The following is a 23110-nucleotide window of genomic DNA, read 5'->3' as shown; positions in this document are numbered from 1 at the left end:
AAACTTAGCTGGGCATGATGGCATGTACCTGTAGTCTCAGCTGCTTGAGAGGCTGAGATGATAGCATTGCTTGAGTCCAGGAGGTCGAAGCTGCAGTGAAGCTGTGATCACACCACTGTACTCCAGCCTAGGCTACAGAGCAAAACCCCATCTCAAAAAAAAAGTAGAAAAAGGAAAACAAAAATTAAAATGAAGGAAAAGAAAAGAAAACAACAACAAAAAAAACTAGCCAGAATTGGTTGAAACCAAGATGGCCAACTGGAGTTTGAGCAGAGTGAACTTGCTAATGTCCCAGCCCGAATTTCCACTGCATGTTTTATACTAACTTCTCCCAAATTTGCACATGTGATCCATGAGTTAGCATGAAGAGCTAACTGCCTGTGCCCAAAGACTTTCCAAGCCTCCTTTTTTCTTCCACTAATCACCTGCTAATCCCAATATTCACCCAATAAATGTTTTTCAATAAAAATGTTGCCTTAAAAACGGCATGGAGAGACAGATTTCAATGGGATGCTCCTGTCTCCTTGTGAGTCTACTTGTAATAAAAGACCTTTCTTCAAAAACCTGATGGCTTCTAGCACATCCGGCAGGGAGCCCTCTTTGACTCTGTAACACAAACAATGGAATATTCTTCAGCCTTAAAAAGGAATGCATTTCTGACACATGCTACCATGTGAATGAACCCTAAAGATATTATCTTGAGTGAAGTAAGCCAATTACAAAAAGAAAAAGGATTCATCCTGTTTGAGGTACCTGTTATGAAGCAAAAGATGCTTTGCTGCCCAATGTACTAGAAGTCAATACTATGACTGAGTTTTTGAGGAAAAATCAAAAGATTTTTATTGCAAGTCAACTATTAAGGAGATGGGAGTCCAGCTCAAATCTGTCTCCCCATACTGGCCTTAAGGCAGTAATTTTATTAGAAAAGATTTAGTGGGCAGATTCTGGGATTAGTAGATGATAGGCAGAAGGAAAAGAAAGTCTAGAAAGTCATCAGGCATGTATAGTTAACTCTTCACGCCTCCTTATGCACCCCATGTTTCATTTTTGGGGGAGTTAGTATAAAACACGCATTGGAAATTCAGGCTGTGACATCAGCAAGCTTATTCTATACAAACTCTAGTTGGTCATCTTGGTTCCAACTGATTTCAGCCCATTTTTACTTGCTGTCTCAAGAGGAGGGAGTTTCAGCATTTCAGCAAGTTGTTTCTCGAGATTATCTGTTGGTCACTGTTTTTTTTTAACTCTTTGGGACACAGTTTAATACCTAGAGTAGTTAAAACTCTAAACACCAGAAGTAGAATGGTGGTTGCCAGGCACCGGGGTGAGTGGAGAGAGAGAAGTTATTGTTTAGTCAGTACTGAAGTGAAGGTTTGAAAAGCAAAAACGCTTCTAGAAATAAATGATGGTGATGGTTGCACAACAGTGCAAACGTTCTTAATGTATTGAACGATACTCTCAAAAATGGCAAAAGTGGTAAGTATTATACATATTTTACCACAATTTTTAAAATAAAATAGATTATTGTGAGAGGAAAATACTTTAACCGCACAGGGTTCCTGCTACCATAAAATCTGTCACCCCATGATCCTGTTATTACTGTGAAGGATCAGCAAGGGACTGTAGTCAGCTGTAAATTAGCATTAACATGTGTGCACAGTAAGCGGTATCTAGGGTCTTCAATGCTAACTAAGAGAGCTTAATAGTATGCTCATAAGTGTTTTTCTAAAAGCAAGAGTAATAATATTGTTTGGCTTTGAATTAGTTGCACTTAAAAATTAATATAAGAATTCATTCATTTTTTATTCATTTTAAAAATCCATCTACTGAAAATACATTAAGTGCTTGATGTAGGTTCAGTCATGATAGTTTTCCTTTTCCAGATCCTCTTTGTGTTGCAAAATAAGATCATCTAATCTTAGGGCTGGGTGGAGAGAGAGAGGTTGTGGCGGAGAAAGAACCTCAAAGCTCATGCCTGTGGTTGAGGGCTTCAGAGTTATCTAGAAATGTCAGCTGTCGTTGTATATATGTTTTGGGAAATTTTTGAATTTTTAATATGGGAGGTGCAACATCAGTCTTTTAATTGTAAACAAACCCAATTCCAACTGACTTATTGCTAATGGGCCTTTTGTTGTCCATGGGCTGGGGGCGGGGGTGGTGAGGGCTGGTTTCGGGAGCTATTGTAACCAGGAATGCAGGACTCACTACATCCTTGTCTTTTGTCTTCCCTTCTTTGTGTCATTGCCTCCTATTCCTCATTTACTCACTCTGTTGCATCTACATTGACATTTTTTCTGTCTTTAGAATGTTCTAACCATGATCCTGCCTCAGGGTTTTACCTTTACTATTCCTTCTGTCTGAATCCTCTTTCCCCAGGCTCACCCCCTCATTTTATTCAGGTCAAATGTCACTTGGCCAGAGAAATGTTCCCTGACCACAATATTTAAAATCTCTCTCTCTCTCTCACACACACACACACACAAACACACACACAAGGGATCTTATGCACCCCTATCAATTTCTATCTGCCTTTCTCAGCTTTGTTTTTCTCATAATACTTATAACCATAATTGTTTACTGTCTGCCTCTTCCAAATAAAATGTAAGCTTCATGTGAGTAGAGAGGTTTTTTTTTTTTTAATTTTGTTGCATTCCTAGTGTCTCAGGCAGGGATCAGCAAATGAGGGTCCAAGGGCTAAATTTGTAACACCTGTTTTTTTGCACCTTTTGAGCTATCAATGTTTTTTACATTTTCAAGTGGTTAAAAAAATAATAATATCTGGTAATGCATGAAAATATATGAAATTCAATTTTTTTGTACATAAATAAAGCGTTATTGAAACACAATCACACTTGTTTATTTACATATTATCTATGGCGGCTTTCCCCCATGGTGGAAGAGTTGAGCAATCAGGACAGAGACCGTACGTGTCCTGCAAAGTCTAAATTTTACAGAGAAAGTTTGTTGACTTTTGATCTGGAGCAATACCTGGCACAAAAAGTCTGATGAAATAAATCATAGTGAATAAATGTGGTTTTACATTTAGGAAGAGAGATTTGAAAACTATACACAACTTTTACCTGACTGTTGGTTCCTCTGATAAAAGGATTTAATGTTCATCAATGAAGAAATTAAAATAGGATATAAATGTATACTACAAGAAAAAAGGAAGATAGAATAAGAACAAGTAATAATACTGCATCTTAGCCTATGAAAATTGTGACCAACCATGTCTTCAAGAACTTAATAAAAAATACAGTAATTATCTCCATACATTATATTATCAGTGTATTCCCTTATTTATTCACTTGCTCTCTTTCTGCCACTGTGATATAACTCAGGCCATTCTCTGATACATTGTCTCTTTTAGCTAACCTGAGTATGACTGAGTTCCCAAACAGGCCAGATCTTCCTTACTCCAATAAGCCTCCACATTCTTCTCCCTCTGTCTGAGATACTTTCCTCTTTTGCCCACTTGGTAAAGGCTTGCTTGTGATTCAAAAGGCAAGAACTTAAATATCACCACTTCCTCACAACTCCAATGTGAAAATTTCCATACCTGCTTACGTACAACTCCATTTGTTCATTAGTTCGCTTATCCAACAAGTCTTTGTTGTACAACCACTGTATGATAGGCATTCTTCTAGGAATTGAGGCTGCAATCTACTCTCATGGAGTTAGTTACTGTTTTACTAGGGGAGAGACAATTAAAATGTTTCAATAGTCATTACGTTAAACAGTGATGCAAGCTATAAGAAACAAAAATAAATTTGAATGTGTTGAGAATGGCAAGAATATATTGTCTTTCTGTGTTACATTATACTTCACCCATAAATCTGTTACCATTTACAAATAGCATTATGAGGGACTATGTTTACATTAGCCCCCACAAGGGATCTCATACCTTCTTCTGTCTCCAGCACACAACAGTGAGTGGCACGCAGTGAATGCTGGATGACAGTGGGATGGTGGAAGGAGGAGTGGATGACATTTGTTAGTAGTTTGATATCTCTATGTAGAAAGCGATACACAAAGATAACTGTAAGAGCATTTTAAAATATTAGAAAAATGTGCATCAATTTCACAACTGTGAAATTCAGGAGAGAAATAAATGAGAAAGTTAAAAAGGATTGATATTTAAAGGCTTGTTTTAACAGAGAGCATCAAGACACAAAAAGAAAAAAAAATCAGTGAAAATTTAAAATGTTATGAATAGGACAAATTTCTGTTGCTGGACCGAATCAGATAATTTCTTTTAATCATTTGGTTTATTGCTTTGCAACTCATCTACGCAGCTGGAATCTGGAAGTACCAGTTTTACATGGTATAAAAACTGCCCTAATTTTTAAGTTGGACTGACTACATTGATTTTTCTCCATTAGTTCTCTGCCAAAGGAAAAAAAAGGGGGAAAGTACTTTCTCAAGCTAATTATATCTATGTTTAATAAATAATTAAAGTGATGTGTCCAAAAGTAATAATATGCTGAACTTAAAATTTAATTAAAAAATTTTAAAACAGGAAACTCCCATACCACAATTTTATATTCAGTATATGTCAAGGTATTCGGTAGATTTGAATGATGAAAATTAAATAAACCATTACAAATTTTTGAAGAGTTTACTTTTTCAAAACAGTCAAATCAGGTCATGATTGTTTCTTGATGTCATAGTTTCTTTGGACTTTCCTAAGACATCCAGAGAGAGGAAAGGCAGGGACAGTTCTTTCAAATGTGACTTCAAGAAATATTACTTTATCTTACTTCTATGAACTTGCTAGGAGAAAAAAGTATTACTTTATAACGGAAGCATTGTGTGTGATTGTGTGTGTGCACAAGTTGTATGTGTCAGAAAGTGTGTGTTTGCTTACGTGTGTGTGTGTACCTATATGTGTTTTCATGCTGAGAGCACTAAGATAACACAAAAGCTCTGGAATGTTTTGGAAAAACCTTACTCTCATGTGATAGGAGTAGAGATTATTAGATACTTGCTGTTGACATATCAATCCTAATTATAGAGGCTCAGTGTTTCAGGGTGATTCTCTCTTTAGACACTCGAAGACACTCCCATTGAAAAGAAAGACAGTTGCTCAAGTGTTTTGTTTTGTTTTTAATTTGCCTTGAAGTCATGTATTAATGCATGAGGACCGCAAGAAATAGGGTGGGGAGGCTTTAGCTCTAAAATTGGTTTTCTTACTATAATGCTACAGGAGAATCCCTGTTTTTTGGCCTTCAGGGAATTGTGCAAAAGAATATCTTTTGTCTCAATTTCTGATAATTGTAGAAAAGGCAAATTGAGTGCCTAGAATAACATTTTCTCCTATTCAATTGCCTAGTTTTTTATATTATTTCTGTGTTTACATTGTATAACTACCTTTTACCAGATGTCTCTCAATTTCAGAGATTTATAAGCCTTCAAGAAAAGTGTATACAACTATACAAAATAAACAGAGTGATCACTACAACTCTGTAATCATCTCCCCCTCATCAAAAGCAGGAGATAACTAACAACCTTCTGTTTGAGTTAAATTCATGGAAATATTTAAATGACACTTCTGAAATGACTTGGGGTTTTATACATATTGAGATTGTCATAATCTGAAATTCCATTTATCAAAAATCAGTACCAATCTCGGTAGCCTAACCAGAATGAGTCACTCCTGGAACCACTCAAGGATTAGTTATTACTATAGCTTAAAGGAATAAAACTGAATCAATGAGCAGAAAGCAAATCTGGACATTGCTCCAGATATGGCTCAAACAAACCGGTTATTACATAAGCTAAAGATCTGTGTTGCTGATAATAGAAACACCTAAGAGATTAGAAGGATTAGTTTCACAAGGCACCACCCCAAGCAACTGAAAAATGTTCTAGTACAACGCAAATTCTCTTAGTGTGATAATAATTTTTTCCTTGGGCAATGAATATTTGCAGACTGTTGACAATGCCCTGGGCTCTGTTTGAAGCTCAGAGAGGAATGGCTTCTGGGTGGTACATAGTTTCCCTCTTCCACCCATGACAACTGTTAATCCTGCTTGAATTAGTGTTCTCAATAACTCTTTTCCTTTTTCTTCCCGGAACCCATATATGCCTACCTCATGATGACACACACACACACAAAACACACATAAATGCACACACACAACTCACTCAATGCTTGATTTTGTTATATGCTTAAACCACATGATGCTTGATTTTGTTCTTTCTGGAGCTGGAGCCTACAGTCTCTAGACATCAAATAACTAATAGAAGAGTTGCTAATGAATGAATAATTGAGTGAACATAGTAATGTTTATGTCTGTAATGAATTCTTATTTATTATACCTATTTATTCAACAGAGATGTACTGATTTTGTAAATCTGCCAGGAGTTGTAGATTTAAAATAGAATTGCAAGTTCAAGATGCCTTAAGTAGATTCATATGGCTGGAGAAATGGGTTGGCTTGGGGAAGTGGAGAGATTGGCATTACCGGTTCTTAAAAGTGTCATGCACGCTAAGCTCAGGAATTTTGAACTTTGTACTGAAAGCTAAAAAGCATCACTGACACATGTTAAACAGTTACTACAGACATAACCATGCTGATTTAGAAAGATTATCATTGCTGTAGTGTGGAGGAGGCCCAGATTAGAGACACAGAAAATAGACTGAAGAAGGAGGCAGCAATCCAGAGGGAAAGAATATATCACAACTTGAATTCAAGCAGTAGGAATAAAAATGGATAAATAATTTAGTGATGTTAGGGAAATATAAAATAAAAGAAGAAATCAAATAGATGTGTCTAAATCGAAGTAGAGGATGAATGAGAGAAAATGCATTAAGATGCATTTCAATTTTCTCATCCTGTGTGACTGAAGTTGTGTTGGCAACTAGAAGAAACACAGATTTAAAGATAATCATTAGTAAATATGCTATTGATTGTGATTAAAAAACAGTTTCATTCAGATATAACATGTATACCATATGTTTCACTCATTTGAAGTATATACATCAATGGTTTTTAGCATGTTCACAGGGGTATGCAACCATCACCACAATCAAATTTAGACCATTTTTTAATCTTTTTTTTAAGACAGAATCTTACTGTATTAGTCAGGGTTCTCTAGAGGGACAGAACTAATGGAATATATATTCCATTAGTCCTAGATATATATAGGGAAGTTTATTAAGTATTAACTCATATGATCATGAGGTCCCACAATAGGTCATCTGTAGGCTGAGGAGCTAGGAGAGCTAGACCAAGTTCCAAAACTGAAATATTTAGAGTCCAATATTCCAGGGCAGGAAGCATCTAGCACAGGAGAAAGATGTAGGCTGGGAGGTTAAGCCAGTCTCTCCTTTCACATTTTTCTGCCTGCTTATATTCTAGCTGCGCTGGCGGCTGATCAGATTGTGTCCACCCAGATTGAGAGTGGGTCTGCCTTTCCCAGCCCACTGACTCAAATGTTAATCCCCTTTGGCAGCACCCTCATAGACACACCCAGGATCAATACTTTGCATCCTTCAATCCAATCAAGTTGACACTCAGTATTAACCGTCACACTAACTCTGTTGTCCAGGCTGGAATTCAGTGGCTCGATCTTGACTCACTGTAACCTTCACCTCCCAGATTCAAGCAATTCTCTTGGCTCAGCCTCCCAAGTAGCTGGGATTCCAAGCACCTGCCACCGCACCTGATTAATTTTTGTACTTTTAGTAGAGATGGGGTTTTACCATGTTGGCCAGGCTGGTCTCAAACTCCTGACCTCCAGTAATCCACCCACCTTGGTCTCTCAAAGTGCTGGGATTATAGGCATGAGCCACCGCACCTGGCCAAATTTAGACTGTTTTCATTACCCCAAAAGAAAACAACACAGCCTTTAGTTGTCACTCTCAATACACCTTCCCATCTCCTCCAGGCCTAGGCAACCACTGATCTTTTTGCCATCTTTATATGTTGGCCTATTTGGGACGTTTTATGTAGGTGGAATTATACAATTACATCATTCTTGGTGAGTGGCTTCTTTCACTTAGAATGACGTTTTCAAGGTCTGTCCATGCTGTAGGGTGTGTCAGTTTTTCACTTGCTTTTATTGCTGAAAAATATTCCTTTGTATAAATATGCCACCTTTTACTTACCCATTAACCAGCTGATGGACCTTTGGATTGTTTCCACTTTTAGGCTATTACGATTATTGCTATGAACACTTACGTACAAATTTTTGTGTGGAAGTTGTTTTCCTTTCTCTTGGATATATGTCTACAAGGGGCATTGCTGGATCATACTGTACCTTTATATTTAACATCTGTGAACTTGCCAAAATTTCTTCCAAAGTGGCTGCATCAGGCCGGGCACAGTGGCTTACACCTGTAAGGCTGGTGGCTGCCAGCACTTTGGGAGGCCAAGGCAGATGGATCATTTGAGGTCAGGAGTCCAAGATCAGCCTGGTCAACATGGTGAAATCCTATCTCTGCAAAAATACAAAAAAATGAGCCAGATGTGGTGATGCGTACCTGTAATTCCAGCTCAGAATTACTCGGGAGGCTGACACACGAGAATCCCTTGAACCCGGGAGGCGGAGGTTGCAGTGAGCCGAGGTTGTGCCACTGTACTCCAGCTTGGGTGACAGAGTGAGACCCCATCTCAAAAAAAAAAAAAAAATGGCTGCAGCATCATTTTACACTCCCACCAGCAGTGCTTGAAGGCTCCGATAGCTCCACATCCTCACTGACACTTTTTTATTATAGTCATACTAGGAGGATTTATATTTTATATTTTATTTTTAGAGTTTATAGTATATATTTTATATATACATATTTTATAGAGATAAATACATTTTATATACATATATAGATTTTAATATTCATAGTGTTCAGTATATCTTTTTTTGGCTTATACTTTCAGCGTCATATGTAAGAAACAATTGTTTAATCCAAGGTCACAAATATCTATGCCTCTACTTCTTATCTTGTACACTTGAGCCTTTAATTCATTTTGAGTTAATTTTTATAGATGATATGAGGTAAGGGTCCAACTCTATTCTTTTGCGTGTGGTAGCCCAGTTTTCCTAGAACCATTTACTAAAAGATTGTTGCTTCCGGCCAAGCATGGTGGCTTATACCTATAATCTCAGCTCTGTGGGAGGCCAAGGTGGGCAGATTCCTTGAGGCAGACAGACCACTTGAGTTCGAGACTAGCCCGGCCAACAAAGCAAAACCCTGTCTACACTAAAAATACAAAAAGTAGCCGGGCATAGGGGCATGCACTTGTAATCCCAGCTATTCAGGAGGCTGAGGCAGGAAAATCACTTGAATCCGGGAGGTGGAAGTCGCAGTGAGCTGAGATGACACTACTGCACTCCAGCCTGGACCACAGAGCAACACCGTCTTAAAAATAAATAAATTAAAATAAATAAAGATTATTGTTTCCCAGTTAATTATCTTGGCACCCTCTCAAGGTTCTATTGTAACTATTAAATCAGGGTTAGATATCTAACATAAAACGGTTAATCTATAGGCTTGCCAATGATAACGAAGTGACCTGAGTTCAAAACACCCTACCCAAGTAAGAAAGAGCTAGGTCAATGAGATTGTTTCCTCTTGGAAATTGAGATAGAGACATACTAAAAGAATTGGGCCATTAGTAACTAGATGAGAAACTAAAGAATTATGAGGAAAGAAAGGTTATGTTATGTAATAATTATGAATGAGCTGAATTATTAAGAAGAGATGCTATAGGTAGAGAAAATATGGATGGAGCAGAGAATGATCTCTTTGCTCTGACAACTGAGAGCAAATGACAACATGACCCCAGAGATGCAGAATCTAACAAAGCTGAGTCATGTTTAAGGCAGAAGGAGAGATGACATAGAAACTGTTGCTGAGGGTCTTATAAAACAGTTATTATTCTTGCATTCCTAAGAACCCTTTCTCCTGTTAGCCACAGAGATTTGTTAGTCCTTGCAACCAAAATGACCATCCATATTTGTGCCAAGTGCTAAATCTATGGACTTTTTGAAACACTCTTAAAGAAAATGAAAAGGAACAGTTTATGTTAGTGGTATCTGGCTCAAAAGTTCCACAAATGCTACTTTCTCTGACGTAGTCCCAGACTTCCCTTGTAGGTTTCATAGGTACTACCATCACTTTGTAATTATCATAGAAGCCCCAGGTCATCCTGTTAACACAAGGATGCATGGCAATCTAAGTCATAACTAAAATTTCTTTGATGTCAGGAGTAAATACTGTACTAAACGATGTATCAAACTTAACTGATGAATAAATGGAGCCCATCTAACTGACTTCACGCTTCATATTTTCTATTCATCTACCACAGTTTTTAAAAATTAATCTTACAGTCTTTCTTTTTACTCAAAGAAAATATTTTGGATCAAATATGATACTTATCTTTTCTTCACTTAAGATAAATCATACTGAAAATTAATGCACACAGATGCCATGAATGCATGAGTATACATAGTCGCTCTCTTAAACTCATTACCATCACCCTTTCGTCTTTGATTTCAAGTAATGCCGAATCTTTAAAAAAAAAATCTCACTTACCAATGGATTACATACGAGAAGATAAACCTCCAGCAATGTGCCTTTGCAAGAAGGCAGTAATATTCAGACAAGAGCGATAGGGGTAGAACTGAGATTTTAGGCCAAGTTCCCAGGTAGGCTACAATAACAACACACTTGAAGATTTAGAAAACTTCATTCAGATTTTTCTGAATGTTGACTTTGCTGCTTAAGATTAATACTATATAAATCCTATATTTTCTGTGAAAATAATTCTTAAAATTGAGGCAGTTTCTATCACTGAACTAACTATCCAGTGCAATATATGTTTGTTAAGTACATGCTGTGTATAGACACTGTGCTGCTAAGCGACACGGTGCCAGGAAGAAAAAGAATCCATTTCTATACTGAGGAACCTCATGATCTATAGCAGGTGGAAACTTATAGCCAATTCCTTGACCTAAAAAAGAAATGCTGTTTTCTGAACCACCTGGAACCAGTAAAACTGCTGGAGTTCAAACTTCATCTCTATAAACCTAATCAAGTTACTTAAACTATCTAATCACCCATAAAGTGGGGAGAGGTAACAGTTCCTACTTCCTAATGCCTTGGAGATGATTCTGTGAAGAGAAACTGAGATGACACATGTGCTTGTCACAGATCAGGCAATAGTAACACCCAATAAATATTAACTATTATCTTCAAAATTTATTAATTATTTTAAACCTTCAGATACAATACGATTATTATTTAACAATATTGCAAAGATACTGGCTCGGTTTTTAGTTTTTTTTTTTGAGGCGGAGTCTCGCTCTGTCGCCCGGGCTGGAGTGCAGTGGCCGGATCTCAGCTCACTGCAAGCTCTGCCTCCCGGGTTTACGCCATTCTCCTGCCTCAGCCTCCCGAGTAGCTGGGACTACAGGCGCCCGCCACCTCGCGCGGCTAGTTTTTTTGTATTTTTAGTAGAGACGGAGTTTCACCGTGTTAGCCAGGATGGTCTCGATCTCCTGACCTCGTGATCCGCCCGTCTCGGCCTCCCAAAGTGCTGGGATTACAGGCTTGAGCCACTGCGCCTGGCCGGTTTTTAGTTTTAATAGACACAGCTGCTTATTGATTTGGCACAGTTTAATTCCAAACCCATCTCTCTAATGCATATCATCATGAGTGTATAATTAAAGAGCTATGCAACTCAATTTCAGCTAAAGCAAAATTATTCTTTGTACTTTCAAACAATTTTTAATGTTATATAAATATTTTGAATATAATCCCCACCTTCTAGGTCTTCTGGATCGAAGTAACACAATGTTATGTACGCTATAGAAAGCTATTCCCATAAGAAGATTTTGTAACATTGATTTTAATGAACATTTTTAAATAACTTAAGTCCTTAATTCTCATTAAGGGGAAATAATATATCTTGTCAATGAAGAGTCACCTTAAATGAACTGTAATTGTTCTCCATTCACCATCCCAATTTTCTGCTTCCCTTGGAGCCACACTTCTTAAAATACTTATACCTCAGATTTACACTTCTTTACTTCCCACTGGTCTTCAAACAGACCAGTCTGCCTTTCCTTGTCACCTCCCCATTTAAACTCTCTTGTCAAAGAACCAATAATTTCACTGTTAACACATTTATAGATATGGTTCTTTCCCTCATCACATTCAACCTTCCAGCAGCATTTGATTCAATTGATAATTTCTTCTCTCTGAAAAGTTCTGATCACATCACAGGCTTCTCTTGGGTGAAACGTAATACTCAATAGTGTGTTGGCAAATATTTAAAAGCCGATTCTCTGGGGGGAAAAGCCCGAACTGTAGTGTTGGCCAATTTTCCTAGTTTAAATACTTCCGCCATGACTGATTTCAAGCTTCCAGTGTAACATGGCTAAGCAGAGTAAGAAATATACACAAACAGTCCAACACACCACTTACTCTACGAATTGTCATCTGGACACCACTGAACTCTGGAATTGCAAATTTCATTTTTGTAAAACTCTAATATGATGTAATGACATATTCAAAAATATTTTAACTTTAGCTATACTTAATAATTTTTACTTAAGTACTTGATATTTATTAACTGTAGTTTGTATTTACCTTTGAAATTTATCTTTGAATTTTATAAAATAATGTTGACTATATATATATATATTTTTTTTTTTTTTTAGACAGAGTTTCACTCCATCACCCAGGCTGGGGTGCAATGGCCAGATCTCGGCTCACTGCAACCTCTGCCTCTGGGGTTCAGATGATTCTCATACCTCAGCCTCCCAAGTAGCTGGAATTAGAGGCATGCACCACCACGTCCGGCTAATTTTTGCATTTTTTTTTTTTTTTTAGCAGAGATGAAATTTCACCATATTGGCCAGGCTGGTCTCAAACTCCTGGCTTCAAGTGATCCGCCCACCTCAACCTCCCAATTTGCTGAGGTGACAGGCATGAGCTACTGTGTCCAGCCAATAGTGCTGACTTTTAAAAGAAAAATAACCTCTCTCAAAAGCTAAATAAAACTTACATTTTAGTAAGAAAAAAAAACTACATAAATATTTATCATTTGGCTAGAAATACGTTTTTTTAAACTCCTTAAATCATTACTGATAATAGAACACAATGTACAGTGAATGAAAAAGTTGATTACAACATAGTGATTTTGCTAAAGTGGCATCAAAACTAAATTCTAGGCTGGGTGTGGTGGCTCAAACCTGCAATCCTAGCACTTTGGGAGGCCGAGGCAGGTGGATCACGAAGTCAGGAGTTTGAGACCAGCCTGGCCAACATAATGAAACCCCGTCTCTACTAAAAATATAAAAATTAGCTTGGCATGGTGGTGAGTGCCTGTAATCCCAGCTACTGGGGAGGCTGAGGCAGAAGAATCACTTGAACCCAGGAGGCAGAGATAGCAGTGAGTCGAAATCATGCCATTGCACTCCAGCCTGCGTGACAGAGCAAGACTCCATCTCAAATATATATAGAGAGAGAGAATAAATAATCATTACACATTATGTATGTATTTGTCTTATTTGTCTTATTATTCACCTTAACCTCAGTGGTCCATCAGTAAAACTTCCAGATACATAATGATAAACTCAGCTGTCTAACATTTTGTCAATTTTTAGTCATGTACAAAACATAGGTTTATATATTTGTGTTAATATTGTCATTATGAAGATGTATTTGTGAAGGCAGAGGGTAGAGCACATTTTAATTTAATAGTGGTTAGTGTTATATCTAACTTTTAAATATCTAGACAAGAAGATGTGGGTCTCCATTTGTGCCCTGACCCCAAAGCCCTATAAATGCTGGGAGTGTCATATGATTTGGTCACCATAATAAACTCATAAGATAAAGATTCTTACCCTCTTTTATTTGAGCCAAGGTCCATCTGATTCCAAATTTAATGTTGCTAAGAACTACAATTTACTGCCTTTCACCTGTTTTCAGTGGTAAATAAATAAGTAAATAAACAAAATGTTTTTAAAACATAATATCTAATTTAGCAGTTCAAGTCAGGAACTTATATTTTCCAAGTGCTACTAAACTCAAAAAGTAAGATTTAACATCCTCCAAATTAAATCCAAATTAATATATTCTATTTAAGACATTTATAATTACATGCTATGCTACAAATATTATTCCACGCATTACTTTTGAGGAATGATACATTTTTTGACAGATATTTCAGAAAATCAAAATCAAGGTAAAGGAATCTGCTTTTAAAGCCACGAAGTTGCTGGAAGAAAAATGGAGAATAAATGAGACCAAATGGAAGATAGAAATTTAAGGCAGATGTAAACTAGAAGGTGGGAATGCCGTGGTTGATGGCTTTTGAATGGAAAGCAAGAAAGAGCAGACCTCGGAATGAGAATTTATTTGTGAAGCTCATTGTACCTATTCTTTGTGCCATCCTAGAGTCATCTTAAGTGCTTCCTAACTTGCATCCCAAAATGCTGGTAGTCAGCTCAAGCCACCCCCAGTTATGGTCCCATTATCCCTGGGACATCAGATATCTGGTCGCTGCCTCATTGTTACTAATTTTTTAGGTTGTCGTGAACTATTTTGTAATGGGGACATAATCAGAATGTTCATATAGGCCACCTGTTGTATTTTATCCTCAACATAAAATATTAAGACTGTGCCACAGTGGAGGACAATACAAGGATGTTTCTGGCAGAAATAAGACTAAGGCACATGCTCTGTAAAGGCCATGAACACCACCAGAAACACTGAGCTTAAATCAGGCATCATCAGTGTAACAGAGAGATGCTTTCCTTATTTATAATACTATCTGAACTGATATGTTCAGATGACATGAGCAGTGAGGTTCATGACAGTGGCAGATGGCATTATTTTAATCACAAAATTCAAGTGATTACTAATCCTCCTATTGTCACTTTAATTGAAGTCGATTTTTTTCATGTAATTTTAAAGAAGGTCTGCATCAAAAACATTATTTTAATACTTGGCTTCCTACGAAGATAAAATGTTCCACGAGTACAATGTATTCATTAATGTACTCATAATGCACACATAATGCACACTTCTTGTCATGTTATTAATACCTCATCAAGGCAGATGGTCTCTTGCTATCTTTCAGATCATAACTGAAGCATCGTTTCTGCAGAAGGAGGGTGCCTGATTCTCCAACCTAAATTTGGTCACATAGTGTTGCATTCTTGTAGTACTCTGTGCATTTCCTTTATTGGGCTTGTCACTATTGCCATGTGCGTATGCTTTTCAGTGTTTACTGTCTATCCCACTAGATGAAGTTCCACAACTACAGGAGCCATGTTTCCTTGATTCACTGCCTGTTCCCATCACCTTGCACTTTTCATGGCAAACATGACTTGCTCCAAAGTGATTCTGGAATAAATTTGATTTATTTCACTTATAGAGACCATTTAGTGTCACTTAAAGCCTTCAAAATGTAGAAAGGCTAAAAGTGCAAAGGGCGAGAGATATTAACATGATGGAGACATAAGGATGGCCAATGTTTAAGGTTCCCAGATGGTGACACAGAAAGCAAAAGACTTAAAGAAGTTGAAAATTATTTTATTTTGAATGAAAGAATGGTAGGAGGGATGATAAAATGGGCATTGGTTTGGATCCCAACTCATGAAGATATGTTGGGAAACAAGATGGGAATTTTATGGTCTCTGGAGTTCCCCTTGCTCAAGCAAAATATGCCAAGCAGATTCAGAAGGGAGAGCGTCTTGTTCATGCTGTTTTCAAAAATGGATATCATTTGAACCAGCCCCTATAATTCTGAGGACACTTGTTTCAGTTTCGTTCTATTTGTTACCAATACAGTGGTTCCTCTGAAGGGAAATAAGATTTTTAGACTCTAGTTTGAAAGATTTTATCCATGTTGAGCATTTATAGATAAAATCCCACATTCCCACCCCCTACCCTCAATCCCATTAGACTGAAGAATCCAAATATGTAGACTAGGCATGGGATCAAGGACATAATACCCTAAAAGAAGAATTTCACAGAAAGTTGCCAAAGACTTGGAGAAGCCCCTCCACATACATTCCCCAGATGAAAAATCAATCTCAGACAAGACCCAACCAGGACACAGTAGTAGATTTATCAATTTTTCTCTGCAGACATAAGAGATCTGTGGGGCCATCTGAGTGATGAAAGTGGACTGAACTAGAATCATTCCAGGACACTCATGTGAAATGACTGCAGCAAATCAATCAGCATTCTTAGAGACAGCAGACAGCTGTGTGTAAACATCAAGCAAGAGGTCAGGAATCTACTGAATTCCCTAGAGGGCAGTGATTCCTAACCTGTTGGATCACATACCCCTTAGAGGATCTAAGGAAGGTGTAGGACCCTCTGAAGATTATTGCACATTTCTGGTTATGGATGAGAAAGACAACACACATACATCAGGATATTTTCAATCCCCATACTATATGTGTGGCAAAGCTTTAGAAACACTAAGTGGATGATTCTTTACTGGTCCCCTAGAAAGAGCCCAAACAAGCATGCAGTGGATGCTCATTATAAATAATTAAGTTGGAGCTAGAGTTGGGAGAGGGTGGCACCCATAATGCTTGGTGTTAGGGAAAGTATCCTAAGGACTTCTGGGTTTCTACATGCCATTGCTCAGTCACGTACAAGTGCAGTGACTTATCAGATTGATCCATTCGGTAAGAATAAATCAGGCATGCCGTGCCTCTTCCTCTTGGGAGCAAACCTGGAAGCAAGATGTGCCCTAGAAATAAGGGCAACCTTATTCTTTCTCTTATGTCTGAGTCTTGTTCTGTGTAGACTTGACAAGGAAAGAGCTACTTCTTCATTCCCCTTAGAGATCTCCACCACTTAATACAAAGTGGTGCTCAGTATCTGTCATCTTTTGCAGTGATTTGTTGATGTGCACATGTCCTGACATTAAGTAAATCTCTTGTGCATCTCAGCATTCTCGGGGAATCATTATGGAAGTTTTGCCATAAGCTTCTATAGAATCTTTCAAAATTGTGTACATTATATGAATTCTTTTAAAAATTTGGACATAATCTTGTGTGAAAATTAGTAATTGTTAAAGCAAACTACATATGGCCCGAGAAGAATTCCATACTTCTATATTTGAGTCCTTGTGGATAAAGTGTAACCTAGCTTAATAGTCAGACGAGATTGAAAACTTAACTTAGGAGTATGCCTGTAACAATAACTGAGTCTTGGCCAATCCCAGCAGCCATACTTCAACCACTCATAGACTGCTCAGTGTTCAAACTGTGCTCAAACAAGGCAAATGCCAGTCTGTAATCAATCCAACTGTTTCTGAACCTCACTGCCAATTTCTTCCCGTCATTTCCCTTTTTTTGTCTATACATTTCCTTCCACCACGTAGCTGCCCTGGAGTCTCTGTGAATCAGCTGTGATTCTGGGGACTGCCTGATTCACGAATCGTTCATTGCTCAATTAAACTCCTTTCAATGTTAATTCGGCCGAAGTTTTTCCTTTATCACAATAAAGAGATCAATAGCTCCTTGTTTAAACAACCTTGACAAAAGTCACTTTATAATTGCAGAACAAGCAACACTATATGATGAACTTATAGCCAAGATCTTTGAGCTCATTTATGTTTATTTTATAGTGATATGCTCCACTGCTCTTGTTTTTATTGTTTTTTCAGCATTTATTAGTCAGAATCTCCCCTCTCCCTAATTTACAAGGCTGTCTAAATGGTGCAATGTCAGAAACATAAAGAGAATCAGACAAAACTAATTTTTTTCTTAAGTGTAATTGTTAAAATAAAGCTCTGGAAATCATTTAAAATCCAAAAGCCCAGGATGTATAAGGATTTATAATTGTACTATTTTCTGACTTTAAACTGTATAATACATTTAAACTTCACAGATATCAACACAAACTTTGTTAAAAGGGCTTAAACATTGTTCAGATGGGTCCCCTTGAAAGCATAGGTGGCTAGTGAATAGGAGAACCTGCCAGTGTGCATCCAGCACTTTGGGAAACCGGTGATGTCTGGCTGAACTGAGTCTGTTCTGAAAGGTATGTCATTTAAAACAAGTTGAGCAGGTCAGACCACTCTCCATCAATGCATGTTATCAACAAAGACTGATTAAACTTTAACTTCCCACTAGGAGACCATTGCAGACTTTTGTGGTTGAGAATGCTGAAGGCATTTGTAATACAGGAAATCCATTTTCAGAATAGTTACTACCAGGTATTTGGTAAATAATATTTGTGTGTACTCTGACAAGAGTGAGTGAACATACGTTTCATAGATTCACCGGTTATTTTTATTTTGTAAAAGTTTAAGTGTAATTTCACATGAAGCAAAACCTATACATATAAAAATATCACTTATTTTAATACATATTGCTACTGTGAACATACTGCCTGTGAAAAATAATTTTAGTATATTAAATCTGGAATTGAGGAAGCCTTTAATCTGTACATTGTTATTAAATTATCCTCAAAACTACAATTAGATATTACATATCTGATATGGATTTATTAGTCTCTAAGTAACTATAAAAGACTTTAAAAGGTAAAAATTTAACCAAATTTTAGTTTCTTTAAGGTTCTTAGATATTAATAAATTTGTCTAATTTCTATTCAAGGCATACAAATAGTCAATGGAAATTATTCTGCAACTGTGATTTCCAAAATGCAAAATGAACATTTAAATCAATTTAAGTTTTGGTTAGCCATTTGTGTCACCTAAACACAATTTAGGTGACAGAATTACAAAAGTTCACGTGTCTGAGCACAAATACTATACAGAACAGATGATGAGAGGAGAAGTGTACTCTGACACCACAGCCTTTCCCTCTACGATCTTGGAATTAATCATCTTGGTTTTTGTTTGTTTGTTTGTTTGTTTTATGACAAGAAGCCAAAGTACACAGAAGAAGCATGGATTATTCAGTTTGAGCTCATTAGGTAGAATTTTACTTTTGAAGTTAATTAGCAGCCCCTAGAGACATTCTAAAAGAAACAGCATATTTCCAACAACACTTGAGGAAGGATCATGTAAACAATGAAACGAATAAACAAAATTGTAAACAGGGAGCTGAGAAATGATGACAAAAATCCAGACTCAGTGCAGTTAAAGCCCAGACAGGGGTCAGATGAGATCATCTATGGGGGTAACTGAATGACTATGGCCAGGATGGGAGAGGAACGTAGGAGACTGCACCTGTGCTTCCCTCTACTCCGTCCTGAAACTGCACTAAAAAGGCAGTCAAGGGATTTTTTTAAAGCATAAATATACCCAAGGAAATACAGAAGAAGATGTGGCTGCAGCCAGATTTTGGAAGCTGGAAAGCAGGTAAATGGAGGTAACTAACCTGACAAACTAGAGGAAGCCAGGACTTGACCCAGCTGCAGAGAAAAGCCAGCAGCAAGACCATCTGAGCTGCAGAAACCCCAAAAAGGACAGAAATGGAAAGTACCATGTACCTTTGAAAATGAGGTAGCATTTGGGCTAAATGTTCATGTTAGCAGCAATTCACCTCCCAAATCCTGTTTCTTACCCCACCCCGCCAGGTAACTGCCTCACATCACCCCAGGCAGAAGATTCCATGGCCTTCCAGAAAGATTGAGTTAGGAGCAACATGCTGCCGAATCCCAGGCTCAGCTGGCCATGGAGTTAGCTTGCTGACAGTTGGAGAGTCAGTGAAAACCTACATAATGACAAGGAAAATCTCCTACTATGTTACCAAGTCAACTGAGAAAACACTATCTGGCTTATACTCCATATCTTTCCAGGAAGAATAAAGAGTTCCTTTCTGGGGAAACCAACCAAGCCAAGAGAAAAGATATACACATACTGACTCTTGAGGGCTTCTGCAACAAAATAACCCAGCCAGATTCTCCTACAGTGAGAACTACCACCTGAGAAACCCCCTCAACCCCCACCAACATGCGATTATGCGCGCGCGCGCGCGCACACACACACACACATACACACACACACACAGCTTCTAATCAGTCTCTAACATGAAATACAAAGGCCAAAATAATCAAGGAAAGAACAGAGAAAAGGTAAGTCATAGAAGCAAACTTCTCAAAACTCTAATTAATCCTTCAAAGATGTAAAAAAAAATGCATTCTGAACCTAAAATAAAATGGTATTTTTAAAAGAAGCATTTTGATAACATAAACGAACTCAAAGAATTTGAACATATTATAGCAGGAACAGAAAATGCCAAAAAAAAAAAAAAAAAAAGGAGCTGGAATAAAATTGAAGAACTTTTTCAGAAAGTAGAAGAAAATACAAAAAGAAAAATATATAAAGTACTGAAGAAGATCGAAGATCAATATTTACCTAAGAGACACAAGTAGAGAGATGATACGATTTCCCAGGCCTAAGCATGAGTTTCCAGACTGGAAAAAACCGATTTTCCAAAACAATAAAAGACCTTCATGAAATCACAGCATCAGAAAAATTCCAGAACTCTGTTCACAAAGAGATAATTACAAAAATTACTGACAGAAAAATAAAGATCGAAATCAAAGAGTGGAGGATCAAAGTGCCACCAGGTTTCGGAACAATTGGAAGCTGGAAGACAATGGAGCAAGGCTTTAAAATATCAGACAGAAAATTCTTTCCAACCATCATAATTGTCACTCCACTAGGAAAGCACAATGAAGGACTTTTCAGATATGCAATGTCTCAAAAAATAAAAAATTTACACTTGAAACTGAAAACTTAGAAATAACAATAGAAACATTATATTTATAAACATGGAAGTAAATTCTAAAAAAAGCCACCTGCCTCTGGGCATTAAGAATCAGAAGCAGGGGAGTTAATCACTATTTTAGTTTTACATCTTGTAGAACTAATTGACTTTTAAAGCCATTTACCTTTACAATATTGGTTACAATAAAAATTACTTTAAAATACAAAATAAACAATTAAAATTAAGGTGCAAAATATTATATACAGGTTGCTCTCACTGGAATACAAAAGAGCAGAGTTACACATGCCTGTACATGCACAGACTATTTCTAAAGAAGAGGAGGAAGCTGATAACAATAATTGTGCTTAAAAAGAAACTTCAAGTTACAATGGGGGATTTACTTTTAATTGTGTACTTGCTCTCTTATTTTAACTTCTAACCAAGTTGTTTCTATTTTAATGTTTTGAAATAAAGTGAGTGGTTTTGTTGAAAAAATGCTGGAGATTTATCCTCTGCAATTTGTATATTATCTTATGTCCTGGGATTCTTTGTAAACTGAAGATGCCCATAGGTCAACAGTGTATGCTGGAGTCTCAGGATGGAGCAATGACAATGAATCACAGGGAGGTGAGAATTCATCTGCACTCCAGGCAGGATTAATTTGAAAACATATGAACAGATTTAAGAACAAAAGAGAAAAGGAGAAGGGGTATTACCGTACATGGGTTATTAACATTCTTAATCATAATATGTAAAGTACATTTTCAGCTTAGAAATAATCCTAGAATCTAAGAAAACTTGTAAATTGCAGAGGATTAAAGGGCAGGGCTTGATGAACAACTGGATAGAGACAGCGAAGAGAAGAGTCAAAAATATTCCCAACAATTCCTGGATAATAGAGAATAGTCTGCATAGTCCTTAAATGTAAGGAGGAAAAGAACAATACTAACAGTAGTAAATACCTGTCAAGTGCTTGCCTACTATGTGCCAGACACTATTGTAAGCACATACGTGTATTAACTCACTTAATTGCTTGAAGATCACTGTGAGATAGGTACTACCACCACCCTCATTTTATGAGCTACAAAAACAGAAAGTTTTCTGTTTTTTTTTTTTTTGAGACAGAGTCTCGCTCTGTCACCCAGGCTGGAGTGCAGTGGTGCCGTTTCGGCTCACTGCAACCTCTGCCTCTGCCTCCTGGATTCAAGCGATCCTCCTGCCTCAGCCCCCTGAGTAGATGGGATTACAGGCACATGCCACTACACCTGGCTAATTTTTGTATTTTAAGTAGAGACAGGGTTTTGCCATGTTGTCCAGGCTGACCTCAGGTGATCCACCTGCCTAGGCCTCCCAAAGTGCTGGGATTACAGGCGTGAGCCACTGCACATGGCCAACAATGCTATTTTCATTAAAAAAGAAAAATGTGTCGCAGATTCTATGGGTCGCTTTTTGCAAAAGGGTAGCACCTTTCCCTGCATCCTCTCCACACTCACTTCTGTTCTGATCCTGATCATTAATACCTTTACAGGAGAGTGTTTGGGCTTTGATTTGCTTTTCTTATGAGCAAACTGGCTACACTAGACACCTAACTTAAAGTCTTGACCACCTACGTCGCATGATTTGCTAAGAGTTTTAACAAGAAATTACATAACCATCATACAGGTTGCTGCTGCTTTCACATTGTGTATCTTTTATAGAATGACAAACAGATGGAATATTCAAAGGCATGGAAAGTAGGTATGAGCTCTTTCACTTTCATGTGTCACCTTGAATGATCACAGTTCACAAGTGATAAACAGTAAATATGTTGCAAGTTTGGTATCAATAAGGTAGATTCTTTCAAGTTAACCACTACTTACCCATACTCCCATGAATGGTAATCCATAGTTTTTATTCACAAGGGTCCTCAATCACTTTAAAGCAAATTGAAATCCTAGGCACATTTTGATATTTCTTAATATTTTGCTCTAAGTAATAAGAAATCCCATTTAATCTCTTTAGTTTATGGCAATTTTTGCCATTTCAAACTCCTACATTCCTGACGGTAGAAAGAATGAAGGTACTATTTCCGTCAATTATTTGTTTGTGCAAATATAGAAGCCTGTTTTTTGCTATTACTACCCTCTAGTGGAGGCATAGCATACACCAATTTTCATGGATGCACTGGGCCTTTTCCTTAATAATGGCCTTTCAACAGCTATGCTGTCCGATATGGTAACCACCAATCACATATGGCTATTTAAATTTAAATTAATAAAAAATAAATGGAAAATTCAGTTCCTTAGTCACACTGGCAACATATCAAATGCTCAATAATCTTGTGTAGCTATTGACAGCTCTGACATAGAACATTTCCATCATCATGGAAATCTGTGTTGGACAAATGTTTATCCAGATTAATGTATACATTATGGAACATGGAGACATGAACTTATTTAACATGAAGGAATTA

The sequence above is a fragment of the Trachypithecus francoisi genome, unplaced genomic scaffold, assembly GCF_009764315.1.
Source record: "Trachypithecus francoisi isolate TF-2019V2 unplaced genomic scaffold, Tfra_2.0 Contig01461, whole genome shotgun sequence".
Classification (NCBI taxonomy): Eukaryota; Metazoa; Chordata; class Mammalia; order Primates; family Cercopithecidae; genus Trachypithecus; species Trachypithecus francoisi.
The sequence above is the reverse complement of the archived record's forward strand: the minus strand, read 5'-3'. Positions refer to the sequence as shown.